Below are 27,118 nucleotides of genomic sequence, written 5' to 3' on the forward strand. Positions count from 1 at the left end.
GAGCTAGTAGCTCTTGGGAAGGCCACTGAAGAGGGCTTGCCAGGATCCCGGGGCCTTTCCTTTGAACTTGGGCAGCAGCTCTGACAGGGTCCTGGCAATACAGATGCACCTTGACTTATGATGTGGTTATGTCCCAATAAACCCATCATACGTGGAAAATATAGTAAGTTGAAGATACATTTAATACACCCAATCTCCCGAACACCATAGCTTAGCCTAGGCTACTTTAAATTGTGCTCAGAACACTTACATTAGCCTACAGTTGGGCAAAATCATCTAACTTGAGCCTATTTTATAATAAGTGCTAAATATCCCATGTAATTTATTGAATACTGTACTGAAAGTGAAAAACAGAATGGTTGCAGGGGTATTCACCAAAAATGTGCATGACTGAAAGCACACTGGACCTGAAGAATAATAAAAGTCTTCATTAACAACTACTGAGAACTGATTACTGTGTTAGATACTGGACAACATGCTTTTAGGAACTAGCTCATTTACCCTTCATGGGGACTCCATGAAGTAGGTTCTATTTTTCTCTCCTTTTTTTTTTAAAAAAAAATTCTCACCCCAGGATATTTTTCCATTTATCTTCAGATAGAGTGGGAGGGAGGGACAGAATGAGAGAGAGAGAGGGAGGGAGAGAGAGAGAGAGAGAAACATTGATGTGAGAGAGACACATCGATTGGTTGCCTCCCACCCAACCCATGACTCTTTGGTCCATGGCCAATGCTCAAATCACTGAGCCAAACTGGCCAGGGCTTTAACCTCCTTTTCATAGTTGTGCAAACTAAGACACAGAAAAGTCAAGCAACTTGTCCAAGTACACACAGCCATCCTATCCTCAAACTCAAAGAATGACCAATCTCCACACAAACCTAGTCGATACAGGCTTAAGACTTCTTCCCTGCCCCTTACGCAAATAAAACCAAACCCAAATCTTAATATAAAAATCGCTTTGATTGAAGAGATTATTAAGGTTCAAATGGAGGACAGTGACCTTCAATTGTCAGAAACTTGGATTAGTAAATTATTAGTAATTTTCTTTATTAAATATGTACTTGGATTCTTTTTAAAAAAAATTGTTGACCTGTGCAGGCCAGTTTGGCTAAGCGGTTAGAGCATTGGCTTATGGACCAAAGAGTCCTGGGTTTGATTCCAGCCAAGGGCACGTACCTCGGTTGTGGCTAGTCCCAGGCCCCAGTTGGGGTCGTGCAGGTGACAACCAATTGATGTGTCTCTCTCACATTGATGTCTCTTTCTCTCTCTCTCTCTCTCCCTCCCACTCTGTCTGATTATGAATGTAAAAATATCGTTGGGTGAGGATTAAAAACAACAACAACAAAAAATTGTTGACACTTTTACAGATGTTCCCCCATTTCTTCCCCTTTGCCTCCCTCCACCCAGCCCCTGAACCCTCCTCTCCTGACCTTCTGTGCTTGGATTCTTTAAAAATGCTTTCTAACACCTCAATAATTCCCACTCCTATGAATCCTACACCAGAGAGTCAGCAGAGAAGTTAACAAGAATGTACCAAAGTGTCAAAGTAAAAATTTAGATTAAATATTGCCAAGTGTATCTAACATCTGTTTCCGTGCATTCTTACTATTTTAAATGCTATTATTACTCATTCAACATTCTCTTTCCAGTAAATGCAACCATTGGATGAAGGAATGAATAAGTAATACCTTTACAGTTTACTGTTTTCATTGTCACTACTCTGAACAAATAAAATTAAATTACAGTCCTTTTCATTTCATTTTATGTATTCTTCTCATTTGAAGTACAAATAAATATGATATTATTTCACCAGTAGTAACAGCACATGGCCTAAATACAACTTCATATTTTGTACCTGCAATGTGATTCTGACCACCTTTAAGGTTAAGATTTCACTGGGCAAACTTTCTTAAAGAAGTAAAATAGATTTTTTTTTTAAAAGAGGCAAAATAAATAAGTGAATAAAATTCTTGCTGACCACACACCTAGTATGGATGAAAGCAACGTGAGCTCTCATAGGAAAATGGTGTTAATCTTGAACAAATTACTTTGTGAGTTACTAGATGCTACTGGGACTCCCTCCACCCCCATTTGTGTTATCAGCAAGTTTCGGATTGATTATCTTGGGGAACATTAACCACAGTAAAACGTTCTGGACAGGGGTATTAGTAAAAATCTCTTTATTAATTAAAAAAGGAAAAAAGTAATTATATTCTCTGCTAGGCCCTTTAAATCATTTTGTATTTGCAAATTCTTGTATCTGCTTAAGATTTGCTCAGATCCTTACACAAGGTGGTTGAAGAGAAACAAGTGTGAGCTTGCAGTAAACATTTAAGAGTTTGGTTGCAGCCCTGGCCGGTTTGGCTCAGCGGTTAGAGCGTCGGCCCGCAGACCAGAGAGTCCTGGGTTCAGTCCCTGCTAAGGGCATGTACCTCAGTTGCAGTTTGTCCCCGGCCCTGGTTGGGGACATGTAGGTGGCCACCAGTTGATGTGTCTTTCACGTCAATGTGTCTCTCTCTCTCTTCCTCCCTCCCGCTCTATCTGAAGTTAAATGCAAAAATGTCCTCGAGTGAGGATTACAAAAAAAAAAAAAAAGGAGTTTGGCTGCTGCGCCCTGGCCAGTTTGGAGCAGTGGTTAGAGCCTTGGCCCTTGGATCAGAGTCTCGGGTTTAAGTCCTGTCAAGGGCACGTACCTCAGTTGCGGTTCAGTCCCCGGCCCTGGTCAGGGTCGTGCAACCAGTTCATGTGTCCTTCTCACATTGATGTTTCTCTCTCTTTCTCTCTCCCTCCCCCTCTATCTGAAAATAAATGGAAAAAATTCCTCAGGTGAGGATTAAAACAAAACAAAAAAAAGAGTTTGGCTGCTGAGAGGGTTGGGCCAAGCTAGGCTTGAAGACCTAAGTTATTTTGCGGAGAGAATCTGCTGATATCTCCCCTTCCCTGTCATCTGGTGATTATTTTCAGGACCTTTCTAAGCATCCTCCAGCTCCTCACCAAGGCTACAATGAGCAGGAGGGAGCCTGTGTAAGGCACTACTGACTCTTGAGGTCACATGTTTTATCATGGGACTGTCCTGGGCACTGAGGGATGTTTAGAAGCATCCCTGACCTTTCCCAATCGGTGCCAGTAGCACCTATGCCCCAGTTGTGACAACCAACTGTCTCCAGACATCCCAAATCCCCACCCCCATCTGGAAGAGTGTGCAGGCCACCTTTGGGGGTGGATGTCAGATTTAGCAAATAAAACACTTTTTTTAGTGTAAATCCCAATATTACACGGACCGTACTGGGCATCCTGTATTTTATCTGGTAATGCTAACTGGCTGCAGTGGCTGATGGGGAAAGGTTGAGACTGGGGGAGAAATAAGACACCTAAATGAGTCCTCATATGGAGCCAAAGCCGCCACTGATTTAGAAACAATCCAGGGATCAGAGGTAATTTCCAGAAGGTAGTTTATTTCTTAAAAAAATATTTATATATATACACATCAACTGGTTGCCACCTACATGGTGTGGTTAATCCACACCGAGGATATTTTTAAATCTTTTTTTTTAATTGATTTTTAGATAGAGTGGAAGGGAGAAAGGAAGGGAGGAGGAGAGTGAGAGAGAAACATCGATGTGAGAGAGACATATAGATTGGTTGCTTCCCGTAGGATCCTGACCAGGGCTGGGGATCGAACCTGCAACTCAGGTATGTGCCCTTGACCAGGAATCAAACCGGAGACCCCTCTGTCTAAGGGCTAATGCTCTAACTGCTGAGCCAAACTGGGCAGAGCTAAAATACATTTTTCTTTTTTATTGATTTCAGAGAGAGAGGAAGAGAGAGGGAAAGAGAGATGGAAACATTGATGAGAGAGAACATCAATTGGCTGCTTCCTATATGTCCCACACTGGGGATTTGGTTCACAACCTGGGCATATGCCCTGACCGGGAATCCAACCAGCAACCTTTTGCCGTATGGGTCGATGCTCAACCACTGAGCCACACCAACTGGGCTATTTTTATTTATTTTTTTCATTGACTTTTTATAGAGAGAGGAAAAGAGAGTGGGGGAGAGATCGAAATATCGATGAGAGAAAAACTTCACTGAGAATGAAACTGGTGACCTCTTGATGCATGGGTCCACGCTCAACCACTGAGCCACACTGGCCGGCCAAACAGTTATGGATATTTTTATTTTATTTTATTTTAGTTAAATTATGTTTTAATAGATTTTTTAGAGAGAGAGGAAGGGAGTGAGAGATAGAAACATCAATATGAGAGAGATACATTAATCAGCTGCCTCCTGCACTCCCCCTACTGGGGATGGAGCCTGAAATCTGGGCATGTGCCCTGATCAGGAATTGAACCTGGATCTCTCAGTCCATGGGAGGATGCTCAACCCATTGAGCCACACTGCAGGCAGACCTCACTGATTTTTATTCTTTGAGCTCAGACTACTTTTAAAATTACAGTTACTGGAAAATAACTTTGAGTGCCTTTTTTTCTTTTCAAAATAAAAATAACGCATAATTCAAAGTGTTTATGGTAAAACAAAAAAAAGGTAAAACAAAATAGATAAGTGTAAAGTGAAAAGTGAAGTCCCTTTCTCGCTGTCTTTGATCTCCTAGTCCCATTTCCAGAAGTAATCACTACAGACAATTTCTAATGAATTGTTCTGTATTCTACCAGAAATTTCCTGTACATAATCAAGCAAATAAACATGCATGTCCTTCTGTGGTGGGCAGCCTCTGAGATGGTGCCCAGTGTCCCCTGAGTCCTGGTGTTTATGTCCTGTGTCGTCCCCACCCCTTGAGTGTGGGTGAGATTGATGATTTGCTTCTGTCCAAGAGAATACAGCAGTCGGTGGGATGTCACGTCCATGATTAGATTACAGAAGATTGTGATGCCGGTCTTGCTAGATTCTTAACCTCCCTAATGCCGCGACTCTTTAATACAGTTCCTCATGTTGTGATGACCCCTAACCATAAAATTATTTTTGTTGCTACTTAATAACTGTAATTTTGCTACCGTTATGAATCGCCATTGGAAATATGTGTTTTCCGATGGTCTGAGGCGACCCCTGTGAAAGGGTCGTTCGACTCCCAAAGGGGTCACGACCCACAGGTTGAGAACCGCTGTGCTAGACGATTTCATTCCTGTTCAGCGTTCATGCTTTGATGAAGCAGCTGCCATGCTGGGAGGCTCATGGCAAGGAGCTGAGGCCCTCAGCCCCACAACCCTCAATGAACTGAATTCTGCCAACACTGCACGAGCCTAGAAGTGAATTCTTTCCTAGCCGTGCCTTCAGATGTGACCTCAGCCCTGGATATCACCTTGATCGCAGCCTTGTGCCACACCCTGAACAGAGGACCCAACAAAGGACTGCCCAGATTCCTGACCACAGAAACTGTGATGATTATGGGTGTTGTTTACACTAAGTTTTGTTATAGTTTGTTACATAGCAAGAGATAACTAATACACTTCCTTTTACTCAAATGGAATCATACCCTATATGCTGTTTTGAGTGTCCCAAGAAGTTAGATACAAGAATAGGTCAAAAAGGATAAATACCAGAACATTATTAAGGAGTAAAGTTGGTTTCTCGATCTTTGAGCATTACAGTCTAGTATTACAGACCAGGTACACCGCAGGGCCCTTGTTTAACTGACTTTTTAAAATGAAACAAAAAAGTTACACCTTACATTTAAGAATAGGTGCAAAAAAGCAATTAACACAAGAGAAGTGCCCAAAGCTAGACCTTTCAGCACTGAGTCAGAAATCTTGGAATGACAAACGTTTTTGTGAGCTTTGCTCTGTGGGTTACTTAGTATTATTATGGCTAACATTTGAGGTTATACATCTGAGCAAAATGAAACACCATGAGTATCTAGCTATCATTAACTTTAGATATGGAATAATAATATGTCAGTAATTCCTTATTGACATTTTTACTATAGGTTTTTTGATTTAATGCTCTCAAGATTTTAAAAGAGCACTTTTATGGTACTTCTCAAATGCCCTTGGTCACAGTTCCCCTGGCAAAATATCAGAACAGCAAGAGCTGAGCCTTTTGACTTGAGATTAAGCCTACTTGAACTCTCCTTTGCTAGTAACACAAAGCCTTAATTTATACAGAGAGTAAAACCAAGCCCTCCAGAATGTAACAGCTAAATCTATTCCTTTCTCAAATATTAACCTGTCTCACAAATCAGCAGTGTGTTTCTAAAACATACTGGCTGCCACCCAATCTCCTCAAATGAAGTTATTTTCCACTCTATATAACAGATGCATTTCAGCCTTGTTGACCATAAAGCAATCCCTATATAGAAATCATTGATTTCTAGGATCAAATAATGACAATGCTCCCAGGAAAAGATTCTCCAATAGAGTAAGTTGTACTTTTAAAAAAATCCTTGCCTGAGGATATTTTATTGATATTTTAGAGAGACAGAGGAAGGGAGAGAGAGGGAGAAAGAGAGAAACATCAATGCGAGAGAGAAACATCAATTGTCTGCCTCTCCTGTGTGCCCCGGCTGGGGATCAAAGCCACAGCATTTTGGTGTGCAGGATGATGCTCCAACCAATTGAGCCACTCAGCCAGGGCAGGCAAGTTGTGCTTTTTGATGGCTAATTTTTGTTACTGAGATCCATCAGTGTTTTTAATACTCAGAAGCATAATATTTCTACCTAACACTAGCCACCTTGCTCAACCTCCCAACACAGCAATGTCTTTTATGCCTAAAGAGTATCTAGAAGAGGGGGTCAATAAACATTTTCTATAAATATCTAAGGTTTAGTGGGCCATATGGTCTCAACTTATGATGGGGTTACATCCCAATAAATCTACTGCGAGTTGAAAACATTGTAAGTCGAAATGCATTTAATACACCTACTTACCAAACATTATAGCTTAGCCTAGCTTACCTTAACTGTGTTCTGAACACTTACATTAGCCTACAGTTGGGCAATTATCTTGAGTTTTATTTCAAGAGTAATTGCCTTCCTCTTCTCATCAGAAGCAGGAAACACAGATGGGTATCTTGTACACATGATGGAGTGGGAAAACACAACACACAATATCCAAAAAATGCTTGGCAACACAGTCCACTGTAGAGTATTGGCTTTTACCCTGGTGATTGTGTGGCTGACTGGGAGCTGCGGCTCACTGCTGCTGCCCAGCATCACTAGAGAGTATCGGACTACCTACCACTAGTCCAAGAAAAGATCAAATTCAAAGTACGGTTTCTACTGAGTGCATATCACTATTGCACCATCATAAAGGAGAAATTTTATAAATCGAACCATTGTAAATCGCGACCATCTGTATTCAACTCTCCCGTTGCAGTGTGAAAATAGTCCTAGACTATAGGAACATCAAGGGGTGTGATTGTGTTCCATTAAAAGTTTATGGACACTTAAATTTGAATTTCATATAATTTTCATATAGTATGCAATATTTATTCTTCTTTTGATTTTTTCCAACCATTAAAAATTTAAAAACCACTATATGGCTCACCAGTCATGCAAAAACAGATGGTGTCCAGATTTAGTCCATGAGATAGGTAGTTTGCCAACTCCTGATCTAAATGGTACATTTTATTCTCTCAACTCCCAAAACTCTGTCTTCTGGGTTTAGATATTTTCAATGCCTATGAGAGTTAGATTACACAATTGCATATTTTCAGAAGGTGCAAATATCTAAAAGATCATATTTATCCATTCATTTATATAAACTTTAAAAATCCCATTTGTCAATTTTTGTTTTTTCACTGGTAACTGTAGTCCATTTACAACAATGGTCATTATTGACATAATTGAATCTGTTCCTACTATCATTTCAGTTTATCCACTTTTCCTGTTTCCTTTGAATCTTCTCTTTTTAATTTAATTTTTATACTTTTTATTGATTTTTTTTAGAGAGAAAGGAAGGGAGAGAGAGAGATAGAAACATTGATGTGAGAGAGATACATTGATCAGCTGCCTCCTGCACGGCCCCTCATGGGGATCAAGCCGGCAACCCGGGCATGTGCCCTGACCAGGAATCAAACCAGGACTTCTCAGTCCATGGGATGACACTCAATACACTGAGCCACACTGGTCAGGCTAATCCTTTCTTACTTAAAAATTGATATCTATATTACTCACATCACAGTAGAAGAATTAGGCACATTCTCATTCCTTAGCCTTCTCTTACCCTATTATGTTGGTAACTTTAAATTCTGTCTTAAATATATCTTTTCTTTGTACCTAGTCTTAGAGATTTCTTAAGAACAACAATAATATTTTTTCAAGGAATTTTAGCACTTTACTTGCAGCTTCTCTTGTGTGTTTTTTTACTCTTATTTAAATACTTCATCCTAAACAAGTTTGTATGGGTCTTGTATCTTCCGTAATGGGTCTGTAACTTCTGAGGCCTCATATGTCTTAAGAATGTTTTTAATACTGTCACCAATAAAAATAAATAAATAAATAAATAAATAAATAAATAAATAAAGTAACATAACAATAGAGTTTCAAGTATATCAGTTAGATAAAAAATACATATATATACATATATATTTGTATATAAATATATGTATATATATATTTTTTTATCGTGCCCTCATATATATTTTTTAAAAGAATAGTTTATTGATTTTTAGAGAGAGAGAGAAACGAAGAGGGAGAGAGAAATATCGATGTGAGAGCACAACATCAATTGACTGCCTCCTGCCCCCTACTGGGATGGGGTCTGCAACCTGGGCATGAGCTCTGACCAGAAATCAAACCAGCAACCTCCTGGTGCATGGGGTGATGCCCAACTAACAGCCACAGGGGCCAGTGCTCATGGCCTCATATTTGAAAGTGGTTTGATTGGATCTAAAATTCTAAGTTTTAAGTTATTTACCTTTAATATTTTGGAAATACGATTCCATTTTCCTTTCCTTTCCTTTCTTTTTTTTTTAGCTTGTAGTTTCACTGTTGAAATATTTGTTACAAGGTCCTGGTTTTGATCTTTTAAAATTATTATTATTGAAATATAATCTATACTTTTCAAAAAATCCTCACCAGAAGATATGTATATTGATTTTTTTAGAGAGCGGAAGGGAGGGAGAGAGAGAGAGAGTAACATTGGTGTGAGAAACATTGATTGGTTGTCTTACGTATGCGCCAACAGTAGGCACCCAACCAGGGATCAAATGTGAAGCCTTTTTGGTGCACAGGACAATGCTCCAACCAACTGAGCAACCCAGCTGGGCTGGGCTATACATTTTTAAATGTACAATTCAGAGATGGGCTAAGGTTTCGAGACAGCATCTCTGCTGGGTCTGAGCCTCACCAGGCCCTCCCCATCTCCCCCAGGATACAGTTGCCAACCCTTGGTCCTGTAACCACTTGCGATCAAAGGCGATGATCAAAAATGCTGATGTCAAGCCCTTGACGGTTGGGCTCAGTAATTAGAGTAATGACTTGAGGACAAAAAAGTCTCAGGTTTGATTCCGGTCAAGGGCATGTACCTTGGTTGTGATTTGATCCCCGGCCCTGGTTGGGGTCCTGTGGGAGGCAACCGATCCATGTGTCTCTTACGCATTGATGTTTCTTTCCCCCTCTCTCCCGCCCACTGTGTCTGAAAATCAATGGAAAAATATCCTTGGGTGAGGATTAAAAAAAAAGCCGATGTTGGAGAGAGACTTAACAGAAGTTGGTGGAATGTGCTCCTCAGGCATTGGAGAAATATAACACAGAGAAGGACATTTAGGGTCTGACAAGAAGTACAGCCCCACCTGGCACTGCATCCTGGGGAGGAACTTTGGTAGTTACCTGGCACATGAAACCAAACACTTCATCTACTTCTGCCTGGGCCAAGTGACCATTCTTCTGTTCAAATCTGGTTAAAAGCATGGGCTTTGCCAAACTCCCAGTGATCCAGCCAAAACAAGTACTGCAGCTTTGATTCCAAAAACCAGAGACTGTAGTCTTCAGCCTTGCCTAAAGGAACACCTTGATCTTGGACCTTTATTGTGTTGTTTCTTTCTTTCTTTCATTCTTTCTGGTTTTTACATCCTTGGTTAAATTTATTCCCAGGCCCCCTTCCTTCCTTCCTTCCTTCCTTCCTTCCTTCCTTCCTTCCTTCCTTCCTTCCTTCCTTCCTTCCTTCCTTCCATCTTCAGATAGAGTGGAAGGGAGGGAGGGAGGGAGGGAGGGAGAGAGAGAGAGAGAGAGAGAGAGAGAGAGAGAGAGAGAGAAACATCGATATGAGAGAGACATATCGATTGGCTGCCTCCCACAGACCAGGGCTGGGACCAAACTGGAACCAAGACAAGTGCCCTTGACCAGAATTGAACCTGAGACTCTTTGATCCGTGGACCGATGCTCCAACCACTGAGCCAAACTGGCCAGGGCTATTGTGTTCTTTCTTACAGTGCAATCTCTATACTCATTTGTTGTGGTGATAAAACAATGAGCAAAATAGCTTACTATTTTTATTCCAAACCTCTCTACCTCATGGTTTGTTTCTCTCTTCAAAATTCATTTCTTAAAAAAAAAAAAATCTGTTGAAGAAAAAAAATGTACAATTCAGTGGTTCCTAGTATATTTACAAAATTACGCAACCATCACCACTATCTAAGTCCAGAATATTTTTATCTTGAAAAATAAAAGCAAGCCTGTACTCATTAGCAGCCACTCCCTGTTTCTACCAGCCTCCAGCAACCACTAAGCTTATTTTTGTCTCTGGATTTGCTTATTCGGGACATTTCATACCAATGGAGAAAACCATGCTTACTCTTCACCCCATTAAATGACCCCTCAGATCAGGTCTTGACTATCTCCTCCTCTTATGAGTTGAATTGTATCTCCAAAAGCTCTGTCTCCATCCTAACCCTTAGTACCTCAAATTGTTACTATATTTGGAAATAGGGCCTTTGCAGATTTAATCCAGTTAAGATCTAATCTAATATGACTGGTGTTCTTATAAAAAGGGGAAATGTGGGCACAGTTAGCACAGAGGGCAGACGGCCACGTGACTGGTGTCTACAAGCCAAGAAACACCAAGCAAACAAGGATTTACCCCTGGAGCCTTCAGAGGGAGCATGGCCCTGCTGACATCTTGGTTTTGGATTTCTGGCTTCCAGAATTGTGAGACAATGGTTAAGCCACTCAGTCTGTGGCACTTTATTAGAGCAGCCACAGGACAGCAGTGCCCCCCCGGGGCGGGGGGCAGCGGGGGCCTGAGAGGAGGGGTGGGAAGCCTCTGTACAGACACTCTGGCTCACCTGCTCCATCATGTCTCAAAAGCACAGGGCTTTCGTGCCCTCCTGATATTACCTGAGGACACTTGCCCACGGCCATGGGGCTGCTCCTGTCCGGGCACCCAGGGCTGCTCACAGATTGATCCGTTTTGTCTGTCCAGCCCCTCCAGGGCGGAGGGAGCCGCTGTTGTGCTAATCCTGCATCTTGGTCAGAACAACCCCACCCACCCAGTTATATATTTAAAAAAACATTTATTGGATACTTTCTCTGTACCAGGTTCTGTGCCAGGCACTGGATATAAACGAGGTAAAAATACAAAAGATGCCATCCTGCTTTCAGGATGCCTACAGCCTGGTGAGGGAGGAAGGAACACATTTCAAGGGTAGACAGTGGACCTGCCCCCCACCCCCTCAAGCTCTGGATTAAATCCCTTAGCGGCCCCTGCCTTCCTCCCCAACAGCATGTCATGCCCACCCCCTTGCTCCCTGCATGCTAGCACCCTGGCCTGGCCTCTCCTCAGTTCCTTGAACATATGCTGAGTAATAGAAATAAGAAAAAAGATTATTTTAATTTTATAGGTTAACTGCAGATCAGAGAAGTTAGATAATGCCCCTCAAATCTCTCATGTGAGTGATATTGTAGAGGGATTAAAACTCAGGCCATCTGCATGGCAGAAATGGTTGATTAATACCCTGCCCCATAACATTCTCCCCTTCTTTGATAATAGAAGCTTGAGTTTTAGCTGGTTACTCTGCCTCCTGCTTCCCTAGACCCTGGATCATGAGACACAAGTGAAAGCATTACATAGTTCTCCAGGAAGTCTCCCGCAAAGGAAGGAGGCAAGCCTCTCTTCCCACGTCTACCTTCCTGATACTTGGGACACAGAGTCAGCTTAGACCAAGAGGATGGGTCCACACTCGAGGGATGGCAGAGAATGAGCTGAAAAAAGTCTGGGTCCCCCAAAAGCTTTGCCAAATCGCCTTTGGACTTGTACGTGAGAAAGAAACACACTTCTATCTTTTTAAAACCTCTGTTATTTTTTTTACTATTATTTGAGGTCAGGTCAACTTCATGTGTGTGAACTTGTGGTCTAGGGTTCTCCACTTAGAAGGTCCCTGCATTTGCTTTACTTACTGCGGTGGCCAACGACATTCTTAATAACATTTGAAAAGGGGCTCTGTGTTTTCATGTTGAACTGGGCCCTGAAATTTATGTAGCTGGTTCTGTTTGTAGTTGAACCTAATTTTAAACAACATAGTTAACTCTGAAGCTCATATTTTTTTCTATCTCCCAGTCAGTCATTGTCTGAGTTATTCAGTTCTAAGATGAACCTTTTGTGTCTGGATTGTAGGGAACATGTGTTGTTTTGGCCTCTTAGTGTCCATTGGCCTTTCTGTTAGAAGCCCTCTAGGGTTGGGCATCTGAAATAGGCCCAAGACAGTTAACGCTTCCCATTCCCTGGTCACAGGGATCGATTCAGGATGGGGACAGTGACCCACTCCCAGCCAATGACTGTCAGATCCATCTGGAGGAAAACGAGCTCCGGCAGGATGAGGAGAAGCTAAGACTTGACACCATTGGGGCCCCTGAACTGAGTTGTGCCTCAGCCACCCCCACACTTTCTACTTACTAGAGACAATGACATTTATCACTACCACCACCATCTTTTTCTTTAAAGCCAGTTGAATTGTATTTTCTGTTACTTGCAATGGCATAAGCCCTAATTAATTCATTAAATTTTCTCAAATGCAGGGAAACCGTTACGATAATATCTTAATGAATATATTATTTATTTATTTATTTATCCTCACCTGAGGACATTTTTTGTTCAGATAGAGTAGGAGGGAGAGAGAGAGAGAGAAACATCGATGTGAAAGGGACACATCGAGTGGCTGCCACCCGCACGACCAACCAGGGCCGGGGACAAACTGCAACCAAGGTACATACCCTTAGCGGGAACCGAACCCGGGTCTCTCGGGACCGCAGGCTGATGCTCTAACCGCTGAGCCAAACCGGCCAGGGCTTAATGAAAATATTAACAGGACTATTATCTTTGCAGAATTTTTATGTTTTGTTTTGTTTTCTGGGCCACGTTAACACAGCAAATCATATGTGGGGAAATGATCAAGATGCCTCCTGGGCCCTGGGCAGCTAAGGGTCCTCTTCATGTCTCCATAGCACAGTGTCTTAAAGAATCTGTTAGGCTACACTTTTAGATCTTTAAGAAGTATACTCAGGGGTACACTGGAAAGTAGAAATGCAATAAACAACATAAAATTTTTCTATAAAATTTATTAAACAACTATTTCTGCTATCATCGGGAGAATACGGAAGTGGACAATACTACAATTTTCTTGAAAATGTTTAACCTCAAGTTGGTACAATTCATAGAGCTGGTATGATTCAATCTCTTTTGTATGTGTGATAAATTTACATAACATACAATTTACCATTTTAACCATTTTTAAGTGTATATTTCAGTGACACTATATATTCACAGTGTTTATAAACCTCAGCATTATCTATTTTCAGAACTTTTTCAGCATTCTAAATGGAATTTAATCTATTATACTCCAATATATTAAAATGACAACAAAGAACACTGACACACAAATGAACTTTGACCCAGTTGGGAAACTTTTATCTTAATACATTGACTCTTTTTTTTTTTTAAATCTTCACCAGAGGATATTTTTTTAATTAACTTCAGATAGAGTGGGAGGGAGGGACGGAGGGAGACAGAGAGAGAAACATTGATGTGAGAGAGACATCGACTGGTTGCCTCCAGGACCAAACCAAGGTAAATGCCCTCAACCGGAATCGAGCCCAGTTTTCATTGGTCCCTGGGCCAATGCTCTAATTACTGAGCCAAACTTGTCAGGGCCATTTGACTCTTTCTTTCTTTCTTTTTAATCCTCACCCGAGGATATTGGATATTTTTTCATTGCTTTTTAGATAGAGTAGGAGGAAGAGAGAGAGAGAGAGAGACAGAGTGAGAGAGACAGAGAGAGAGAGAGAGAGAGAGAGAGAGACATTGATTGTTTGCCTCCCACACCACCCCCACTGGGGCTGAGGATCAAACCTGCAACCCAGGTACGTGCCCTTGACTGGAAATTAAACCCACAACCCTTTGGTCTGCAGGCCAATGTTCTAACCACCGAGCAAACTGTCCAAGACCATTGATTCTTTCTTAAAAGCTATACTAGCAGACATAGATTTGTGCCAGGACTCTGGAAGCATTCATATAAGTAGGTAAAGGATTTTCAGATGTTAATGGCCTAAGATGTTAATAGCCTAGAGATAGAATTTAAATCTATCATTTTAAATTTCTCACTCCTTACAACATATTACTGTCTTGCCCAATGGGTTACTAAGTTAAAAATTGTATTAAAGCTTATAAATGCATAATGTATCCTGTATCAATATTGCCTATCACATAATAATTATTTATAAGTGAGTCTGTATGGAATCACTGTTGTAAACTTTAACATCTTTTCTGTATAGTTATAGTCCAAAGAACATTTTCCCCTCAAAAAAAATGTTCTCAAGTTTCCCTCTGCTTACACATCTAAAGAGACTGATATAATAAATGCATCTTCTTTGAGAGACTGGCAAAATTTAAATGAAAAAATAGGACATGAAAAGTCTTATTTTCTATTAATCCATGGCTTAAAGCCTTTAAAATAAGCTCATCAGTGGCTGGTATTGTGTTAAATGGTGACCACAAAACAGTCTGCTAGTTTCCTGGCATGCCATTTTTCAACAGTGAGCAGTAACTATAATGGACTTTATTGACATAATAAATACGACAGCACAGGCGGTATCCATTTCAAGATGTTTAATTGAAGAAATGAAAGATCTTATAATATGGAGTTGACATAGAGAATTTGTCAAGCCACAATAAAATTTTTCAATAGCTGTGACCTTGGGGGTCATAAAATGACTGATCAAGAGGAAAACATGTTTATGACATAGAAGGGACTACTTTGACTTATTTATTCTTAGCTGCAATGCCAAAGGTGAGAGTGAATAGCTTCCTCCTCCACCTTGTCTAAAGCTGAGTGGGAAAATCTATACAAATACTGTCTGAAATCATAATCTAGTATTAAATAATAAAATATAGTCAATATTTATTTATTTATTTATTTTTAGAGAGAGAAGAATGGAGAGGGAGAGAGAGATAGAAACATCAATGAGAGAGAACATCATTTGGCTGCCTACTGCATGCCCCCAACCAGGGATTGGGCCCACAACCTGGGCATGAGCCTTGACTGGAATTGAACGGGCGACGTCTTGGTGCATGGGTTGATGCTCAACCACTGAGCCACACTGACTGGGCAGCCAACTTTTATTTTTAAGACTATTGAATAAAAGAGTGCAGTTTCCTGAAATTTTATTATACAGCCTTTCAAAGCTAATGTCAGCATGTATAAACACAAAAACATGAAGAAAAAAATCAATGATTTTTTAAAAAAACAGTAATTGAGGCCATGTTACAGAATTCTTTCTCATGCAAATCAAGATGTAAACATTAAAATAATATTTAATTTAGGGCAAAACATAAAAAGTTGTGCAAATTTCAAGAATCTTATTTATTTATTTATTTATTTATTTATTGAATTTAGAGGGAGAGGGAGAGAGAGATAGAAACATTGATGAGAAAGAACATCAATTGGCTGTCTCCTGCATGCCCTCCAATGGGGATTTGGCCCCCAATCTGGGCATGTGCCCTGACCAGGAATTGAACCGGTGACCTCTTGGTGCATGGGTCGACACTCAAACACTGAGCCACCAGCTGGACCCAAGAATCTTTGAAAAAATAAGCTGAATGCTTCAGCTCAACCAGTGGAACAGAACTTTGCCTTATATGCAGCTTGTCATTCATTGCCTCCCCATGACAGCTGTGGTCAGAGTTAAACGATATTTGGCAAAGAAGCCTTTGATTATTGTGCATTTTTAAAGGAATTCATAATTGAAAAACTTGAATTTAAACACATCAAAAATGTGTTATACATGGGTACCTTTTTTCTCAACCTCCTCTATAAACCAGAACTTTTAGGATGGTATAGGAATTTCTGGAAGTTCTCTGCCAACTTGAAGTGTTGAATTTTCCAGTGCCAAGAAGTTCACAGTTGTGCAGATCATAGTTAAGGCATGAACAATGAAGGAAGTTGAGGCTCATCAAAAATATATAACAGAGAGAGGAAAAAATGGCGGCAGAGTGAATGGAAGCGACACAGACCATCTCCCAGGACCAAACTGGAATTACAATGAAAATAAAGACAAATCGTCAGGAAGGGGCAACCGAAAGACAGCTTGGAGGACCACATAACCAGGAACACTGACTCAATCCTGGTAGGTTTGTGAGGACATGAGAGGGGGCCGGGAGCCCACGGTCCGCAGCGGCCTGGGCTGGGACCTGCTGCGGCCTCGGCTGGGACCAGTGGCCTCAGCTGGAAGCTGCGCCCTCGGCTAGATCCTGTGGCCTCGGCTGGGACCAGCAGCTGCCTCGGCAGTGTCCTGTGACCTCTGCTGGGTGCTACGCCCTCTGCTGGGAGCAGACTGGACTGGAACTGAGTGGGGAGACTCGGGATTTGGAGGGTACTCAGAGCTTTTGCTGAGTGCAGCCACACAGGACTGTGGTCATCTTACTCCTTCCCAGGGTCCTGGGGAGAGGCATCCCCTCCCTCAAAGATTCAACCCCACCTGGTGTCCATTGAAATGCTAATTGAGGCCCATTAACAACCAGCATCTGCCCCACCCTCTGGAAATCCTCTTTTTTTTTTTTTTTTTTTTATCCTCACCCGAGGATATTTTTCCATTTTTTGTACAGATAGAGTTGGAGGGAGAGAGAGAGAGAGAAACATCGATGTGAAGAGACACATCGAGTGGCTGCTACCCGCACGACCAACCAGGGCCGGGGACAAACTGCAACCGAAGTATGTGCCCTTAGCGGGAACCGAACCCGGGTCTCTCCGGACCGCAGGCCGACGCTCTAACCGCTGAGCCAAACCGGCCAGGGCTGGAAATCCTCTTACACTGAGCACCTGAGGGAGTTTTTCAGTCAACTCAGAAACCAAGGTTCTTCAGGTGACCTCTACTAATAGCCTCCAGGCAAAAAAAACTAGAGGATAACTACCATTCCCTGGGCTAGCAACTCTAACCAGGAAAGTTAAGACTTGACAGTGGTGTTTAAAGTGGGTCCTTCCTGCCTCATCCAAACCCAGGAGAAGGAGCCACAAACAGCAGAACACCAACACCCACAGGGAAAAATTTGGCAGACTCCAAAGCCCACTGTGATAGCCAAAATAGTGAAAAAGAGAAACAAAAGCCAAATGAAAGAACAAGAGACCTTTACCGAAGATGAGATAAATGAGGTGCAGTTAAGCAAGTTAACAGAACTAGAATTCAGAGCCATGATCTTGAGGAATCTCAACAGCATGTGTAAGGACATGTGCACCATGAGTAAAGACATAGAAATGTTGAAAATCGACCAGTTGGAAATTAAAAACCACCAAGAAGAAATGAAGAATGACATATCAGAAATAAAAAACACATTGGAAAGTCTAAATAGCAGAGTAGAGGAAGCTGAGGACCGGATCAGTGAATTAGAAGATAGGGTAGAAAAAATCAACCAATCAGAAAACCAAAAGGAAAAAATAATTAAAAAACAGGAAGACAGCTTAAGAGAACTGTGGGACAACTGGAAATGTAATAACATTCGCATCATAGGAGTCCCCGAAGAAGAAGAAAATGAGCAAGGGTTAGAGAATATATTTGAAGAAATAGTGACAGAAAACTTCCCTAATATGGTGAAGGAAGAAAGCATTCAAGTTCAAGAAGCACAGAGAGCCCCAAGTAAGAAGAACCCAAACAAGCCCACACCAAGACACATAGTAATCAAAGTGCCAAAAATTCAAGACAAAGAGAGAATCCTAAAAGCAGCAAGAGATAAGCAACAGGTTACCTACAAAGGAAACCCCATAAGGCTCTCAGCTGACTTCTCACAAGAAACACTACAGGCCAGAAGGGAATGGCATGAATCGTAATCAAGGTCATGAAAAACAAGAATCTGAATCTAAGACTACTCTACCCAGCAAGGCTATCATTCAAAATAGAAGGTCAAATAAAGAGCTTCTCAGACAAAAAAAGGCTAAGGAAATACATTAGCACCAAACAAACACTGCATAAAATGTTAAAAGGACTGCTGTAATTAGCAGGAGAAAGAGGAAGAAAAATATAACCACACTAAACAAAAATAGCAATAAATAAGTACATATCAATAATCACCTTAAATGTAAATGGATTGAATGCTCCCATAAAAAAACACAGAGTGGCTGATTGGATAAGAAAGCATGACTCATCTATATGTTGTTTTCAAGAGACCCACCTCACAACAAAAGACTCACATAGGTTGAAAGTGAAGGGATGAAAAAAAATTTTTCCAAGCAAACAGAAAGGGAAAAAAAGCTGGGGTAGCAATACTCATATCTGATAAAATAGATTTCAAAATGAAGGTCATAACTAGAGACAAAGAAGGCCACTACTAATATTGAAAGGATCTATCCAACAGGAAGATATAACCTTGATAAACATATATGCACCCAATATAGGAGCACCAAAATATATTAAAAATCTTCTGGAGGACTTCAAAGGAGAAATCGATAGCAATACAATCATAGCAGGAGACTTCAACACCCCGCTGACATCACTGGATAGACCCTCTAGACAAAAAAGTTAGCAAGGAAACAGAGATTCTAAATGAAGCACTAGACCAAATGGAATAGATATCTACAGAGAATTACACCCCAAAACTACAGAATTCACATTCTTCTCAAGTGCACATGGGACATTCTCAAAGATAGACCACATGTTAGGGCACAAACTAAGTCTCAACAAGTTCAAGAAGACTGAAATGATATCAAGCATCTTCTCAGATCACAATAGCATGAAACTAGAAATCAATTGCAAGAAGACATACAAAGACATTTTAACACATGGAAGCTAAATAGCATGTTATTAAACAATGAATGGGTTACCAAGGAGATCAAGGAAGAAATTAAAAACTTCCTGAAAACCAATGAAAATGAACACACAACAACACAAAATCTATGGGATGCAGCGAAAACAGTTCTGAGAGGGAAGTTCATAGCACTACAGGCCTACCTCAAAAAACAAGAAAAATCTCTAATAGACTATCTAACCTCACAACTTAAAGAATTAGAAAGCAAACAAAAAGAATACCCCAGAGCAAGTAGAAGGAAGAAAATAGTACAGATCAGAGCAGAAATAAACGACATAGATTAAAAAAAAAACCCAAAAGAATCAATGAAACAAAGAGCTGGTTTTTCGCAAAGATAAACAAGATTGATGGACCCTTAGCTAGACTCACCAAGAAACAAAGAGAGAGAACCCAAATGCACAAAATCAGAAATGAAAGAGGAGAAGTAACAACTGACACCACAGAAATACAAAAGATCGTTAACAACTACTATGAACAATTATATGGCAACAAATTTGACAATCTAAGCAAAATGGACAAATTTCTAGAAACACATAGTCTCCCAAAACTGGACCAGGAAGAGATAGAAAACTTGAACAAACCAATAACAACTAAGGAAATTGAAGAGGTAATCAAGACTCTCCCAGCAAACAAAAGCCCTGGCCTGAATGGCTTCATTGGGGAGTTTTACCAAACATTCAAAGAAGAACTAACACCCATTCTCCTCAAACTATTTCAAAAAATTCAAAAAGAAGGAAGACTTCCAAACTCGTTTTATGAAGCCAGAATAATTCTAATTCCAAAACCAGAAAAAGACACTACAAAGAAAGATATACAGGCCAATATCCCTGATGAACATAGACGCCAAAATCCTGAACAAAATACTAGCAAATCGGATCTAGCAATACACCAAAAAAATTATCCACCATGACCAAGTGGGATTCATCCCAGGGATGCAAGGCTGGTACAATATTCACAAGTCAATAATTGTGATACACCACATAAATAAAATGAAGAAAAAAACCACATGATCATATCAATAGATGCCGAAAAAGCCTTTGACAAAATCCAGCATCCATTTCTGATAAAAACTCTCAGCAATGTGGGAATAGAGCGCTCATATCTAGACATAATAAAGGTCATATATGAAAGACCTACAGCCAACATCATACTCAATGGGCAAAAACTAAAAGCATTTTCCTTAAGAACAGGAACAAGGCAAGGATGCCCACTTTCGCCACTCTTTTTTAACATAGTACTGGAAGTCTTAGCCACTGCAATCAGACAGGAAGAAAAAATAAAAGGGATCCAAATTGGAAAGGAGGAAGTGAAACTGTCATTATTTGCAGATGACATGATACTATACGTAGAAAACCCCAAAGACTCCATCAAAAATTTACTAGACTGAATAAATGAATTTGGAAAAGCAGCAGGATACAAAATTAACGTCATGAAATCAATGGCATTCTTATACACCAATGATGAACTCACAGAAAGAGAAACTAAGAAAACAATCTCATTTACCACTGTGGCAAAAAAATTAAGATACCTAGGAATAAACGTAACCAAAGAAATAAAGGACCTATTTGCAGAAAACCACAGGTCATTGAAAAAAGAAATAGAGGAAGATATAAAAAAGTGGAAGCACATACCCTGTTCATGGATTGGAAGAATTAACATCATTAAAATGTCCATACTACCCAGAGCAATCTATAGATTCAATGCAATCCCCATCAAAATACCAACGGCATAATTCACAGAATTAGAACAGGTAATTCAAAAGTTCATATGGAACCAAAAAAGACCTCGAATAGCCACAGCAATCTTGAAAAAGAAGAACAAAGTTGGAGGGATCACATTACCAGATTTCAGGTTACACTACAAAGCCACTGTAATCAAAACAGCCTGGTACTGGCACAAGAACAGGCATATAGACCAGTGGAACAGAACAGAGAACCCAGAAATGAACCCAAGGTAATATGCTCAATTAATATTTGACAAAGGTGGCAAAAGCATCCAGTGGAGTAAGGACAGCCTCTTTAATAAATGGTGTTGGGAAAATTGGACAGCTACATGCAGAAAAAATGAAACTAGACCATCAACTTACACCCTACACAAGAATAAACTCAAAATGGATAAAAGACTTAAACGTGACTCATGAATCCATAAAAATCCTAGAAGAAACTGTAGGCAACAAAATTTCAGACATCATACGCAGCAGAAGTTTCACTGATACATCACCTAAGGCAATAGAAACAAAGGAGAAAATGAACACGAGACTAAATCAAACTCAAAAGCTTCTGCACAGCGAAAGATACAATCATCAAAATGGGAAGGCTACCCACTGTATGGGAGAGCATAATTGCCAATGATATATCAGATAAGGGGTTAATTTCCAATATATATAGAGTGCTCATACAACTAAACAAAAGGAAGACAAAGAACCCAATTAAAAAATGGGCAGAGGAACTAAATAGACACCTCTCCAAACAGGACATACAAATGGCTAAGAGACATATGAAGAAATGCTCAACATCACTAGTCATCAGAGAGATGCAAATTAAAACAACTAGGAGGTATCACCTCACACCTGTCAGAATGGACGACATCAACAAATCATCAAACAACAAGTGTTGGCGAGGGTGTGGAGAAAAGGAGACTCTAGAACACTACTGGTGGGAATGCAGACTGGTGCAGCCACTATGGAAAACAATATGGTGTTGCCTCAAAAAGTTAAAAATTGAACTTCCATTTGACCCAGTGATCCCACTTCTAGGAATATACCCTAAGAAGCCTGAAATACCAATCAGAAAGAATATATGTACCCCCATGTTTGTAGCAGCACTATTTACAATAGCTAAGATCTGTAAACAGCCCAAGTGTCCATCAGTAGACAAATGGATAAAAAAAGCTGTGGTACATATACACAATGGAGTTCTACGCAGCTGTAAGAAAGAAAGAATGCTTATCCTTTGAGACTACATGGAGGGACCTGGAAAGTATCATCCTAAGTGAAACAAGCCAAACAGAGAAAGACAAGTATCATATGATCTCACTTATTTGTGGAATATAATGAACATAACAGTCTGAGGAATGGGGTAGTCCCAGAGACGTGGAAGTGGGGTACAGACTGACAATCCCCAGAAGAGGGGGTGGTGGGGGACAGATAAACCACAGAACTTATATGCATGTATGCATGAACAATGGACATGGACAACAAAGCTGGGGACAGGGCAGGGAGAAAGGGGGAGTGGGGAATCAGTGGGGGGAAAAGGAGAAAGCTCTGTAACAAAAATTAATTAATAAAAAAAATATATATATATAACAGCCCTGGCTGGTTTTGCTCAGCGGTTAGAGCGTTGGCCCGTGGTCCAGAGAGATGCGGGTTCGGTTCCCACTAAGGGCACGTACCTTGGTTGCAGTTTGTCCCCGGCCCTGGTTGGGTCATGCAGGTGGCAGCTACTCAATGTGTTCCTTTCACGTCGATGTTTCTCTCTCTCTCTCTCTCTCTTCCTCTCTTTCCCTCCTACTCTGTCTGAACAAAAATGGAAAAATGTCCTTGGGTGAGGATAAAAAACAAAAACAAAAACAAAAAAATATATGTAATAGCTTTATAAGATACAATTCACCTTTTTTTTTTTTTGTATGTGCCCCTAGTAGGAACCGAACCCAGGACTCTCTGGTCTGCAGGCTGATGCTCTAAATGCTGAACCAAACCGGCCAGGGCTACAATTCACCTTCTTAAAGTATATAATTGAGTGGTTTTTAGTATATTCACAGAACTGTGCAAACTTTATCACTCTAGTTCCAGAACATTTTCACCACCCTGAAAAGAAACCCCATACCCATGAAGCAGTCACTTCCCAATTCCCCATCCCCAACCTTAGGCAATTACTAATTCACTTCTGTCTAAATGAGTGTGCCTATTCTGGTCAATTCATATAAATGAAATCGTATAATAAATGTATCTTTGTGACTGGCTTCTTTCACTTAGCATGATCATTTCAAGGTTCTTCCATGCTGTAACATGTACCAGTACTTCATTCCTTTTTATGGCCAAATAATATTTCACTGTATGGATGGGCTATTTTAACCATTTCTAAATATATCTATCTACAATGTAGGGACATTTGGGTTGTTTCCATTTTTTGGTTATTATGAATTATGAACATTTGTATATAACATTTTGTGTGGACATGTTTTCAGTTCTTTTGGAGAGATGTCCAGGAGCGGAATTGCTGGGTCATACAGTAATTCTATATTTAACTGTTTGAGGAACTACTGGGCTCTTAGTCACAGCAGCTGCACCATTTTACATCCCTACCAGCAGTCTATGAGAGTTCTGATTTCCCTGAATCCCCGGCAGTACTTGTTATTGTCTGTCTTTTTAATTATAGTCATCTTTGTGGCTATGAAGTGGCATCTCATTGTTGAAGCTCACTTTTCTTTCTTTATTGATTTTTATTTATTTATTTTTAATTCATTTATTTTTTATTGATTGATTTGTTTTTGTTACAGATGTTTCTCATTTTCCCCCCATTGACACCCTTCTCCCCTTCCCCCCTGTCCCATTTCCAGCTGTGTTGTCTATGTTCATCGGTCATGCATACATGCATGTAAACTCTGTGGTTTATCTCTCCTCCCCCATCCTCCCTCCTCTGAGGCTTGTCAGTCTGTACTCCACCTCTATGTCTTTGGGTTAATTTTATTCAGCAGTTTGTTTAGTTCATTATATTCCACAAATAAGTGAGATCATGTGATATTTGTCTTTCTCTGCTTGGCTTGTTTCGCTTAGCATAATACTCTCCAGGTCCTTCCATGCCATCTCAAAGGATAAAAGATCTTTATTTCTTACAGCTGCATAGTACTCCATTGTGTACATGTACCACAGCTTTTTAATCCAGTCTTCTACTGATGGACACTTGGGTTGTTTCCAGATCTTAGCTATTGTAAATAGCGGTGCTATGAACATGGGGGTACATATATTCTTTCTGATTGGTGTTTCAGGTTTTTTAGCTATATTCCTAAAAGTGGGATCACTGGGTCAAATGGCAGTTCAATTTTTAACTTTTTGAGGTAACACCATATTGTTTTCCATAGTGGCTGCACCAGTCTGCATTCCCACCAGTAGTGTTCTAGGATCTCCTTTTCTCCACACCCTCGCCAACACTTGTTGTTTGATGATTTGTTGATGTCGTCCATTCTGACAGGTGTGAGGTGATACCTCCTAGTTGTTTTAATTTGCATCTCTCTGATGATTAGTGATGTTGACCATATTTATTGATTTTTAGAGCGAGAGGAAGGGAGAGAGGTAGGGAGAGACAGAAACATCAATGAGAGAGTACATCGATTGGCTGCCTCCTGCATGCCCCTCACTGGGGACCAGGCCCACAACCTGGGCATGTGCTCTGACTGGGAATTGAACCGACGACCACTTGGTGCATGGGTCGATGCTCAACCACTGAGCCACACCGGCTGGGCAAGCTCACTTTTCTTTCTTTTTTAATTCTCACCTGAGGACACTTTTTCCATTTTTTGTTCAGATAGAGTAGGAGGGAGAGAGAGAGAAATATCGATGTGAAAGGGACACATCGAGTGGTTGCCACTGCATTACCCAACCAGGGCTAGGGACAAACTGCAACAGAGGTACGTGCCCGTAGCGGGAACCGAATGTGGGTCTCTCGGGACCGCAGGCTGACACTCTAACTGCTGAGCCAAACGGCCAGGGCGGCATGGCCATTCTTGATGGAGGTCAGCTTAGTTACAACACATTGCAGACAATTCATGACTTTAATGGATCTGGAAACTTAGGATGTCTGAAAGTGTGGAGTGTGAAAGAATGATACATTTTTTTGACAATTTATAAAATTTGAGAAATGCTAAAATGCCCTAGAGATGAGAATAAAATACAATGTGAGATAGTTTATGCTTTAGTTACATGAAAACTAATTCACAGCTTTAGAAGTTTAGATAGTGGTTACCTGGTGGGGAGGAGGTAGGGAGAGAAAGGGGTATGAGGAGGATTCTGGGGGACTGGTTACCTTCTGCTTCCTGCTCTGGGTGATGGTGAATGGTCCTCTTTGTGAAAATTTATTGAGTGGTACACTTACAATCTGTGCACTTCTCTTTATGTTACATTCAATAGATTTTTTAAAAAATCTTCACCTGAGGATATGTTTGTTTGTTTTTCTGTTGATTTTAGAGAGGAAGGGAGAGGGAGAAGAAGAGGGAGAGAGAAACATTGATATGAGAGAGAAACTTCGGTTGCCTCCTGTAAGCGCCCTGACCAGAGATTAAACCACCTATCGGTTTTCTCCCACATGTGCCCTGACCAGGGATTGAACCTGCAACCTGGGTATGTGTCCTGACTGGGAATTAAGCCCAGGACCCTTCGGTGCACAAGACAGTGGTCCAATCAACTGAGCTACCTGGCCAGGGCCAGACTGTTTTGATGATCTTGACAGTTTTAAGGACTGGTCAGGCATTTTGTAAAATGCTTCACTATTGGGACGTCTTAAGTTTTTCTCATGACTAAATGGGTTATAGGTTTTTCAGAGGTCTAATAGTACTTAGTAAAACTTTTTGAAGGATGTTGCTTATCATGTTCCTTAATGGCCTGGAACTTTGTGATATTCTTTTTTTTTATTTCACAAAAAAATAAATAGGCCTGTCTCTTTAATTTATACATTCTCTTTGTTGGAGAATCAAAACTATATAATCCAATGTGGTTTCTTTTGTGATTCAGTTGCCAGAAAAACCACCTAAATCTGCTCATCTGGGATGCCTGAACACATTTGTTCTCTCTGCTGTGTGTATAGGGTGGCTCTTTTGATGCTTCATGAATAATTTTATTGGTCTTTATGATCAACTTGTGAATCCCCTGTATTAATTTCCTAGGACTGGCATAACAAATTATCACAGACTGGGTGGCTTAAAAAAACATAAATGTATTCTCTCACAGGTTTGGAGGCTAGAAGTCTGAAAGCCAAGTGTTGGCAGAGTTGGTTCCTTCTGGAAGCCCTGAGGGAGAATCTTTTCCATGCCTCTCTCCTAGCTTCTGAGGGCTGCCAGCAATCCTCGGTGTTTTTTGGCACATAGACACATCACTATAATCTCTGCTTCATGGTCACATGGCCTGCTGCCTGCTTGTCTGTGTGTCCTCTTCTCTTCTTACAAGGACACCAGTCATTAGATTTAGGGCCCACCCAAATCCAGTGTGACCTCCTCTTAAAAATGACGTCTGCAAAGCCCCTTTTCTAAAAAAAGATTACATTTGAGGTTCCAGGTGAACATGAATTTGGGGGAGACACTATTCAACCCAGTGCAGTACCTCACATTATTTTGGAGGTAGATGAACATAAATGCTAAATAAATGAAAATAATATGTGTCACTCCTTACTAATCTACTGACTCATCAGTCATCAGGATTTTCATACATGTGTAAATAGTCTTTTTTAAAAACTAATCTTTATTGTTGAATGTATTATAGGTGTCTCCGTTTTTCCCCCATTGACCCCCCTCCTGCCTTCCCCACACTATTGTTGGTGTCCATTGGTTATGCATGTATGCTTAGAAATTCTTTGGTTTATCTCATCCTGCCCTCCCTCCCCCCTTCTCTTTGAGGTTCATCAGTCTAATAACAAATTTGTACTTTTTTTTTTTTTTATCCTCACCCAAGGACATTTTTCCATTTTTTTTGTTCAGATAGACTGGGAGGGAGAGAGAGAGAGAGAGAAACATTGACGTGAAAGGGACACATCGAGTGGCTGCCACCCGCACGACCAACCAGGGCCGGGGACAAACTGCAACCAAGGTACATGCCCTTAGCGGGAACCAAACCCGGGTCTCTCAGGACCACCGGCCGACGCTCTAACCGCTGAACCAAACTGGCTAGGGCCCA

At 40.7% G+C, this 27,118-nt stretch overlaps 1 pseudogene; it reads left to right on the forward strand.

Moving 5' to 3' along the window:
* Window positions 1–5,770: 5,770 nt before the first annotated feature.
* LOC118642386 lies at window positions 5,771–9,860 on the forward strand (annotated as a pseudogene).
* Window positions 9,861–27,118: the final 17,258 nt, after the last annotated feature.

The sequence above is a fragment of the Molossus molossus genome, unplaced genomic scaffold, assembly GCF_014108415.1.
Source record: "Molossus molossus isolate mMolMol1 unplaced genomic scaffold, mMolMol1.p scaffold_m16_p_3, whole genome shotgun sequence".
Taxonomy (NCBI): Eukaryota; Metazoa; Chordata; class Mammalia; order Chiroptera; family Molossidae; genus Molossus; species Molossus molossus.